Consider the following 10,914-nt stretch of genomic DNA (forward strand, 5'->3'; position numbering starts at 1 on the left):
ACTTTTGCATGTAATTTTCTTTAATAAAACTTTTTTTGAGTGAGTATTTACATTAATGTTTCTATGAATGTGAAATAGTGTGCCCGAGCGGTTGGTTTGGTCAGACTTAAGGGATGGATGACGGCACAACAGTATTCCAAAAAGGGTTTTTTAATTTTCTATTTCTTTTCTACCTGCATGTTTAACAGACAAACCAAACAAACAAACACTGAATGTAACATGAAACAAACACCGGGACAATGCCCACTTAGCTATGCACTAGCACCTGGTTTCAAACAACCATCACTTTAGGTCTGCTCACGTCAGCAACCTAACACACCGGGACAATGCCCACTAAACTATGCACCTGGTTTCTTCAACCCTCAACTTCGGTCTGCTCTCGTCAGCAACCTCCAGAGGTGGGACCAAGTCATTGTTTTGCAAGTCACAAGTTAGTCTCAAGTCTTTGCTGTCAAGTCCCGAGTCAAGTCACAAGCCAAGGCCGACAAGTCTCAAGTCGAGTCCCAAGTCCTACCATTTGAGTTTCGAGTCCTTTCAACAACAGAAATAATATTTACACAGATCATGTAAGCTTTCAAGATTTGTATTTATTAAGCCTTTTTTGGAAGAACATTGTTCAAACACTCAAAACCTAAGTGTAAGCTTAACCATTTCAACCATGTCACCACTTTATAAAACATATCCTCACTCTCAAAAATTAAATAAAATTAAATAATCTACATGTAATAGTAGCGTGTGCAGTGACGTTCAACAGACCTTGATTTGATAAGGCTTAAGTGTTGCTGCTGGCAGCAGTCTAATGATCCGCTGACTAGCTACTAAGCACATACAATCTTGCTTAAAAAACAATCCTAAACTATCCAGTCTCAAGCTTTTGGTTAATTTAGAATCACCCCCGTGCTTCTGGTACAGGCATTCATAAAGCGGTCCGAGTTACATCAATCCTAAACGTTCGTTTTCAAAGATGTGCAACTCACCGAGTGGTGATTCACATTTTTATGTCAAACACTCTTGCACTAGCAGCTATTTCATCCAAGACAACCCAGAAATGGGGGCGTGCAAACGAGTGAACTTATACATAGGCTACATACATGAACCCACAGGAGATACAGTTTACCATGAACCCAAAGGAGATACGGTTTACCATGTTTGTAAACTCAGTGACGTTAACAGTGAGTTTACTGAGCTCATTGATACGTAGCTAGCTAGCAATTACGTTAGCCAACAAGCTAGTGTTGGCTTTGATTCAAAACTTACCGTTCTTCGTGTTATTTCAAATGTCGGACGAAGTTCGACGTTGTCACGTCTCCGTCTGTTATCTTGCTCCCGCAGGTTTTACATACAGCAATTCTTTTTTTTTGTTTATCACCTCATAATTTTTGTACCCAAAAGAAACTACCTTTGGTATAATTTTTGCCAACTGGCGCGCGCGTGTGTGTGTGTATATCTTTTTTCCCTCGTCAAGATTGGTACCTGCATATAGAAACAATAGACAAGAGACATGAGACTCACATAGGTTTGCTTTTTTGTTGTACATGCTTATGATAATATTAATATTAATAATAAACTATATTTGTAGAACACCTGTTATGCAAGACAAAGCAGCTCAAAGTGCTTAACAGCTAAGATTTTACATCCATATGATCTGTCCTTACAAGTAGGCTACTTGTCAAAAATGGATACAGTTTTCAAAAGTTAGACAACTGCAGATGAATTTCACACTCTAATCCAAGCTATTGTAGCTATTTATCTTGTAACTGAAGCACTGCATTTGCATGCTTTGTCTGTTAAGTTATTAGTGACGTGAATCTTACCGTAGGGACGCATCAAATTTGCGTGTAGGGGGAAAGCTGCATCTCCCAAAAACAAATGCGGGATGGGCACCGCACTTCCAGGGAGATTCGCCGGCGGAGGAAGGTCGAGTGTCCCCTGGAGAAGACCCTGTCCAAACCGACTGGCTTGGAAAACCCCCCCGTCGCTCTGCCTCCCGTAGGCGCCAACGTCCACCATCGTGAACCGGTACTGGGCATCACAAACTGCCATCAGCACCACGGAGTGAGTTCCTTTATAATTAAAATATTCACTGCCGGCGGACGGAGGGGCTTTGATCTGAATGTGTTTCCCTTCGATGCAACCCAGGCAGTTGGGGAAGTTCCACATCCTCCAGAAATGCTTTGAAATCTCCTCAAAACCAGCTCTTGATGGGTAGGGGATGAACTCCTCTTTAAGAGCCGCATGAATTGCCCGGCACACTTGGGTCACGATTTTTGAGACCGTAGCTGACCCAAGTCGGTAGCTAGCAGCTACACTCTGCTGTGTGCCCCCACTAGCCAGGAACTTGAGGGTGATGGCCAACCTCTCCGCTACCCCGACAGGTGATGTGTGGGTGGAGGCACGCTGGATGTGAGGACTGATGCGGTGTACCAGATCATCGAACCGACTTGCTGACATCCTGAGGTATTTAAAGTGCATCTCTGGGTCGAGTTCCCCCATCTGTTTGACCAGAAGGAACTCTCCCTGGCTCAAGCGGGTCCTGTTAAGAGGACGAACACACCATCGCCTCTCCTTTCTGTCCCCCTGTCCTCTCGCTACGAGCAAGGCTGCCAAAAGCTCTTCCTCCTCTAAATCCTCCTCCTCTGACAAGCTGTCAATAAATCCTACAGCTCTCTCTCCCAAAACTTCTCTCTCCCTCTCCCCGACTCTCTCTCTCTCTCTCTCCCGTCCTCTCTCTCTCCCCGTCTCTCTCCCCGTCCTCTCTCCACCTCTCTCTCTCTCCCTCTCTCCCTCTCTCTCTCCCCCACCCTCTCTCCACCTCTCTCTCCTTCTCGCCCTCTCTCTCTCTCTCTCTCCCTCTCTCTCTCCCCAAAACTCTCTCTTCCTCGCTCAAACTATCCTCCTCTACCATGCTAACTATCTCCATCTCAAAATTCGCTACAGCCATTTTCTCCGATCAGTCACCTACAAAGCGTTAACAATGTAACGGTAAAATAATTCAGTTGACGTCGCCTACGTCAGTGCGCGAACCTGAAAATTACGTTTCTTTAAAAAATGCGCCTCTCCCATTATGACGAACTCGGCGACGGTTCGCCTGAAGTATAAACGCACCTGGCCTGTCAGACACTTTTTTTTGTGTCGGCGACCTTTTCAAAAGTGCCTTCTACCGAAGTGTAAATTGGGCTTTAGGAGTACATTTTGTTAACTTTCTCTAAATTATATTAACTTTTGTAGTTTTCTTGTGTACCTGTTTGTAAATTGATTTGTTATGCTTTGTTGTATTTGTTATTTTCTGTAATAATTCAGTAAAGCACTTTGAGCTATAATCAGAAAGGTGCTATACAAACGTAATAGTTATTATTTGAAAAATGGACTTGGACATGGCACTCCAATAGGCCATAACTTGAGTTCTAAATTACATCATGAACATTCTAAATTCTACTTTGCCATTTGCCATTGGCAACCAACCCCAAACGAAGATTAGAATTTCAACTTTGGATGAAATTTAACACATGCGAAAGCCAGTTTCTCCTTGCAAAAGAAATATTTTTGATATTTCCCTGTAAAAATCTTCAACTAATATGGAAAAGGTAAGCCAATTTTATAATGGTGACCAATTGTTGTGTGTTGTTCTTTTACTTTAATGAAATTTCTAAGCATTTTTTTTACTTTGTTTATTTCTCTTACAGGGAAGTGTGAACCGTTCTGTCAATGGCCGCTATGGCCTTAGAAGGAACATTGTCCCATCCAAGCGCTTTGAAGATTACTAGGTAGAAGGAGTGAGCCTGTCTAAAAAGAGGTGTTGTCGAACCAGGAACACTGGTGTGAATGGGCACAGCTCTACTTCACAGGCTCTTCTCCCTCTGCCCATCTCTGATGGTACCTATGGCAGTCTTGGTTGCTCATTGGTCCTCCCCCTTAAAACCCCTGAACTCCAAGGGGCTCTCCAGGGTGGAGATGGTGGCCTCTGTAGGTCCTTCTCAGAGCCTGTTTGTCCCTCCACACAAGAGGGATATGAGGGCACTGATAGAGGGATCAAGCAAACCCAGCCCTGCCATTCGGTGTCAAGTGAGGAGCAGACTTGTACTGTACAGGTAGGCTGGTGTCCTTCAATTGAATGAAATTCAATTAATATGAATGAATTATGTATTTCAGCTAATTTACCATTTTCCTTTTCATTGTAGGCTGCAGACAGAGGAGATGGTGAACTGGTTCACCAGGATACATTTGGGGTGTTTAAGGCCCCTTTGAAGGAGACCCTTGAGATAGCTACCATCTTACTTGACTTTGGACAACATGTCCAACTGCAGAACACAGTACCCCAGGCTGGACCACTGTCCCAGGAGACTCCATTCATTCAAGGAAGGAGCCTAGAGGAGCTCCATGGCATCTCCCATTCTGTAGTCAATGTCCTGCCATGTACCACCTGTGGTCATGTTGGGGACTGTGACAGCAGAGGTCGGAGAAAGAAACAAGCTAAGCCTCACCGTGTCATGGCCAGCAAAAGGCAGACTCAGGACTTCACGGTTCTGATTGTCCCACAGGCTGCGCTCTTCTGCTCTCCAGCACTTCCCTGTAGCATCAGCCAGATTCTGGGTTTATCCCCGACATCCAACCATGGTCCTACCAGGAGGAATGCTGAGCAGAATGATGGAAAGAAGTTTAGTCCGCTTGACATAGACATCTCCTTTGAGTGGTCAACAGCTCCTAGGGAGAACGAGGACATGTTCTTTCCTCGTCTAAATGATTCTTCTTACAAAGCTGAGGTACCATGAATATGCTTGATGTCTGAACATGTTAGGAGATCATGTTACCGTGTTGCAAAATGACAAGATGATAGTGAAATCAATAAAATATGTTCTCATGTATAGGCAGCTGAGAGGAAAAGGAGGGAAACTGCTCTTCAGACTAGCCTCAGGCAGATGGAAGAGCCTCACAGTCTTCAGATGGGTCGTGCGATCAAACAGCGTCTGTGGGACAAGTTCTCTTGTCCTTCTTTCCTGGAGACAGAGGATGCAGGTGGCAGGATCTGGATCACAGAGTCCTACTGCAGTCCCACCTTGGAGCCCTACGCCCCCCTCATTGAAGTGGACATCATTGGGGAGCCCATGCCTGAGAAGCCTAATAGGAAGAGGGCTGAATTAATAAAATATCAGCATTGACTTATTGGACGTTTCCTCTGTAAATAATACATATTTTCAATGCATATGATTATATATGATAGATAATGATTCAATTAATGTAAAACATTGATAAGAGAACATTTTTCATTGATTATATTAAGGTTATTTAAGATTATATTTCATAAGATAATAATAATACAAAATGTAATATACATGTTTTTTTACACAAGGTTTCAAGAAAGATGGTCATAAAATGAATTAATCATTCGGCTACATCTATAAATATTTTACAGCCATATTTATATTAATTTCTCTAACAATAAAAACTTGCTGACTCCACCAGCCCCAATCTCTGTGAATTGGGATATGATCACCAAATGGAGGATGAGCAGCAAACTGAAAACAAGGAACAGAGTTGAATTAATGTCTGTACTCTCTTGTGTACTATGGCACAGGATATGATGCTGAGTATGGCACTGAACATCTGTCTCCATACGTTACACTGGATGACTGCAGAGAGGCAACAGGAAGCTACTACTTCACCTTCATTATTACTACTTTTATTACCACCCTGCCCCCCCCCAACCCCTCGCCCTCCCCCCCCAAAAAAATCACTCAGGACTCTGCACTTTGAGCTCTTGTTGACGTTAAGATTGTATTACTTATTTATGAATATTTATGTTTACTTAGTTTTAGGAAATGTCTTGTCTTATCTGTTGTGCCTGTACACCTATATATGTTTCACCGTGGGAGAGTGGGCAACGTCCTATCGATTCCTTTGTATGTCTTGACATATTAAGTTATTGACAATAAAGCTACTTTGACTTTTGACTTTGACTTTGATCAGCTTTATTTGTACGGCATTTATTTTCATCATATTATTAAGAAAATATGATTTTTTTTTTTTTTTTTTACATATAAACATTGCTGCATTCTTTTTTCTCTGGGTAGCCAAGGAAATGCTACATATTTTCAAAGTCTCAATTTCCTGTGTGTCCTATACCCAGGTCAGTTTAGTGATCCAGGCCTGACATTGTAATGGCTACCTTTATGGACATTTAATTTTCTTCAGTAAAAAAGTTGCAGAAATGTATAGAATGTTTCCTGTTTTTCTAAAGTACAGCTGCTTTGTGTTCCAATGACCACACATCTGAGGTCAAAGTGTGGTGAGGCTGAAGGTGGCAGTACCTTACATAGAGTTTGTGTAGAGGCAACTGTGGAACTCCATAATGAAGGGACCGCCCTTGTACTCAAGATCCCAAACACTTTGGTGTGAATTCAATCTGCCATGCCTGTTTGAACTTTAAAAGCTGTTTTAACCTGTCATAACTATCGTACATTCAACTAATCAAGAGCAGATCAATTCAAAGTACAAGACATTCCCCAAGGCATTTTGTTCTCATTCATGCTTTTATGTGAAACAAAGTATTGACATGCATTCCTAAGGTTGCATGGAACACTGCAGCAGGAAAAAGACAAATTCACACTTTTACATGTCTGTGTTACAGTTTTTAATGATTTATGTGATGATTCATAACTATTAAACCATGAAATGACCCTGGTTGTATTGATCAATTTGGATTTCATTGGCGCAGTTGTTCAGAAGTAATCTGATTGGATTTCAGATGTCAGATTGGATAAAATCTTGAAAATGGTTTGTTCAAAAGGGAAACAAAGGATTCTGAAATCCGATTAGATCACCTAATCCAGTTATGTTTTTGATCTAGCACAAGCCTTTGATATGTGCTGTTCAAAAGGTTCAAGGAGTACAATTGGGATTAATCAGGATATTCCTGATCGCAACAGAAGGATTTTAGGAACAAAATGTGATTCACCAAATATTTAAGCATTTATATCATACATCATATATGTATTCATATTTTGCACTAAATGTATTTCACGATTACAGTAAATTAATTAGACACTAGGCTACCTATTAATTCTTTCACCAATTTCTAAACTGCAGATTAACAATCACATGACAGGAGGTGGTGTTGAGAATACTGCCTAGAGGAAAGCCTAGTGAAAATGTTCATTATTGGTTGTTGTTTTCACCTGACCCTAATTAATCAATTAAGTCTTTGATTGGCTGATGTCTAGGTGATTTCCTCTATATATTCTCCACTGCAACTAGGAGCAGTCATACTGGTAGTACTTTTATGTTTTGGGATGGGACTGAGGTGATTGGAATCATGGACAATGACATGACATGAGATTGAGGTAGTTTTAACCTTTTTTGTTAAGAAATAGTTTTACGTGGTCTTAATTGGATCTACTGGCATAGTTGTGGAGGTTCTTGTGGTTGCTAATGCTGATTTTAAGCAGTACTTAGGTGCAAAGCTAATTATTCAGTTCTCCTGCTTGTTAATGTCTTTTGAATCTAAACTTGTTTATACATTTCAGGGCTTTTCTTCTGTCTGCCATGCTGTGTTGTGTCTATAGCTTTCCAGCTAAAGGTAACCCTTTAATGCATGTAGTATTATTATTTGTTTTCTGAAGCAGACATCCCATTGTAACTTCCTTCTGTCATGTTTACCTGTTGCAATCATTCATTCTAACATTCCTTCATATACTTCAAGTCATTCAGGCTTTTAGTCGTTAATGAACAGGATTGTCTTGTACACTTCTGGTCAGAGGCAAATTTTCACAAACCACTTTTTAAACTGAAATTAATCCTTTAAAAGTGTGAAGAAGCTCAGTTCTAACATTAGGCTTCATTGCCACCTGGTAAATAATTGTTATTGAGAGGCGTTAAGTTATTGTTGTTATTGTAATGTATTTACCTCATTGGAGCTTTTCATGCTTGACGGAGGACAAGCCAACTTGTCCATGATCACAGCATCCACCCCAACTGGGATATAGGTGTATGCTCCTTGGATGAATGCCTTACCGTGCCATTTTGTGCATAAAACCGTCTTAGGACAGGGAATGTTAGGGTTGCCTTGGAAACACATGCATTGGTTTGTCACTGATTTTTGTCTCTCTAAAGTGATCATGATACATGGCCCAATAGGTTCAGCATTTTGTGACTACAAATGAAAAACAAAAATGTACTTGAGTTCTGCTTTTTTAGCTTTTGTTTGACAAAGGGGTTTTTACAAATGTCTCTGTAATGGTTAAAGACACTGTCAGCGTTAAGTAATGCTGTTCAGAGTACATCTTGTTTACTTCCCCCAGACATAGACTGAAAAATACACCCTCTTCCTTCAATGTTCTACAAACACACTGGCAGGTAGGGATGCCTGTCTCAGCAAATTTCCATACAATAATTTTCTGATGATAATTACTTAGCCCAGCTGAATTTTGGAGACAAGCTTTTTTTGCCCCCTTAAAAAAATCCTCCCTTCGTAACATCATATGTGACCCCGTCATTTGAAAAGCTGCATGCTTACCCATAAACTTCCTGAAGTTACTGGTGATAGCGGCTGAGAGTTTGGCCTCTGTCATGGTTTCAACATGCTGTGCCACATTCCCCAAAACAAATGTGCTAGTCTAACTTAAAATGAACAATTACCCCTAAAATCTAGCCCACTTTAGTAAGTCTAACTTAAAATGCACAATCACCTCTAAATCTAGTCCACTTTAGTAAGTCTAACTTAAAATTAAAGCTTTTAAAAGCAAAAGAAGCCAGCTAAGTTAATATAACATAACACTGTTGAGTGAATGGCACGATCACCTCTAAAATCTAGTCCACTTTAGTAAGTCTTACTTAAAATGAAATCTTGTTAAAGCAAAAGAAGCCAGCTAAGTTAATAAAACATAACACTGTTGAGTGAATGGCACGATCACCTCTAAAATCTAGTCAACTTTAGTAAGTCTAACTTAAAATGGAAACTTGTTAAAGCAAATGAAGCCAGCTAAGTTAATTCAACATAAAACTGTTGAGTGAATGGCACGATCACCTCTATACAAGAAGGTCCTGGATGGGTTTCTGTAGGTCTTGCATTGCACATGCTCAGAAGCTGACTCCATTTTGAGTGTGATGCTGTGTTCAAATGAATGTGCTTGAGGTCACAGTCTTACCCAGCTGGTATATTTTATTCTGTGATGTTGAAATATTTGTGCATGGTTTAAGAGTGATATTGCTGGTCCTACTGTATTTGAAATAAATAATATTATAGAACCAAGGTATGTAATGGTGGCTCAGGTGCTTGCACTGCTGCCTCACAGCAAGAAGGTCCTGGGTTCGATGGGTTCGATTCCCGCATGGGACACTGTTGGTTCGGGGGGCAGGTCCTCCCCAGACCATCAGTGCTCAGGTGGGCTACGTAGCTCCCGGGCCTTTCTGTGTGGAGTTTACATGTTCTCCCAACGTCCACAACAACACACTCTCCTATCAATCTCCAACCAAGATGGACGGTTCACTTCACTTGGTCCCAAGGTGCTTAAAAGCTGCCCACCGCTCCTGGGGTCCTGGAGGAAGGACCGTACGGGATGGGAAAATGCAGAAGTCAAATTCACGGTGATGTGTGATTGTGTGTGTGGTCATCTACTACAGTATATGCACGTGTGCAACATTGTGCAACAATAAACTGACTGAAGTCAGTCTTGTTTTTTTGTTGACATAAATAGGCTTTATAACCATTTAGGTACTGCAAGTCAGTTAAGTTGGAATTACAAGGAGCTGTTCAGTTGGTGTTGGTAAATCCAGTTGAGTTAGAATTACACAAGTGAGTTAGGTCAGTGTAATGAAGGTCTGTTTAGTCAGATGAACACCGCCTGATCAATTATGGCTAACTTGACCAATTAATACTGAAATTACTTAAAACAGTCTTGTTAGTTTCACATAAGTTAGTTATTTCATCTATAATAATAGTATTACATTAGTTTGAACAAAACTCAGTTAGGTGGAAAACATTGGCATAACATTGTTAAGTAATTTGAACAACTTATTTTTTTTAGTGTCTAAACCAGAGGTCCTTTCTCCAGGCAATGGATGCTGCTTGTGTCGATGTCACAGCAGAACAGTGTAAGGGATGGTTGCGGCATGCACACCGATCAAAAATCAAACACTAAGTAAAGTAAGTAATTCCACATGGATCAAAATCTAATTGAAACACAAAACTCAATCCTTGGGTGTAAAACCAAAAATAAAAACTGTAGTAGGCTACTACAGGCAGAAAACTAAGCAACATAGCACACTTATCACTCAGAGTTTACAACACGAGAATAAATAAACCTAAACGAGAACTGATCTGACAGAGTGATTAGCCAGACAGGACAGTGCATGACATAATTATAAAATCAAGACACGTTTAATAATATTTGAACCACACACACGCAAACGCACACGCCACAACCACACAACCCAGCACCAGGAGTACAGTGCCCCTGTGTCGTTTTTAGCGGCACATGGCCCCGCCAGGTTGAGCTACTGTGATAATCAGGCCAAGGATAGCGGAGTAAAGACAACGGTGGAGCAGAAAAGCAGCTGACGGTGAAGCAGCGCCGCGACAGACAGCGAAGCAAGCCGCTAAGTGGCAAAGCAGCAAAGCAGCATAATTCAGTTGGATCTATCATTTGATCTTTACTGTACTCTAGTGGCCATGTATAGAAACAGTACTAAGGTTTGGATGTGATAAACTTAGCTATAAAATTGTCTTAAATGCTGTGTGCCATGTTAGGATGTAGTCAGAAGTCAGGATGCTGGAATGCACTCTCGCTTGTAATCTCGTTTGACAGGTGTTATATTGTAATGCAGTACTTTCAACTGGCAAAGGCAATATAACTGTATAGTTTCATCTTAAACATACAACATGGCACATGATTTAGAAGGGCAGCAAGATGTAGCCTACCT

The sequence above is a fragment of the Sprattus sprattus genome (assembly GCF_963457725.1).
Source record: "Sprattus sprattus genome assembly, chromosome: 6".
Lineage (NCBI taxonomy): Eukaryota > Metazoa > Chordata > Actinopteri > Clupeiformes > Clupeidae > Sprattus > Sprattus sprattus.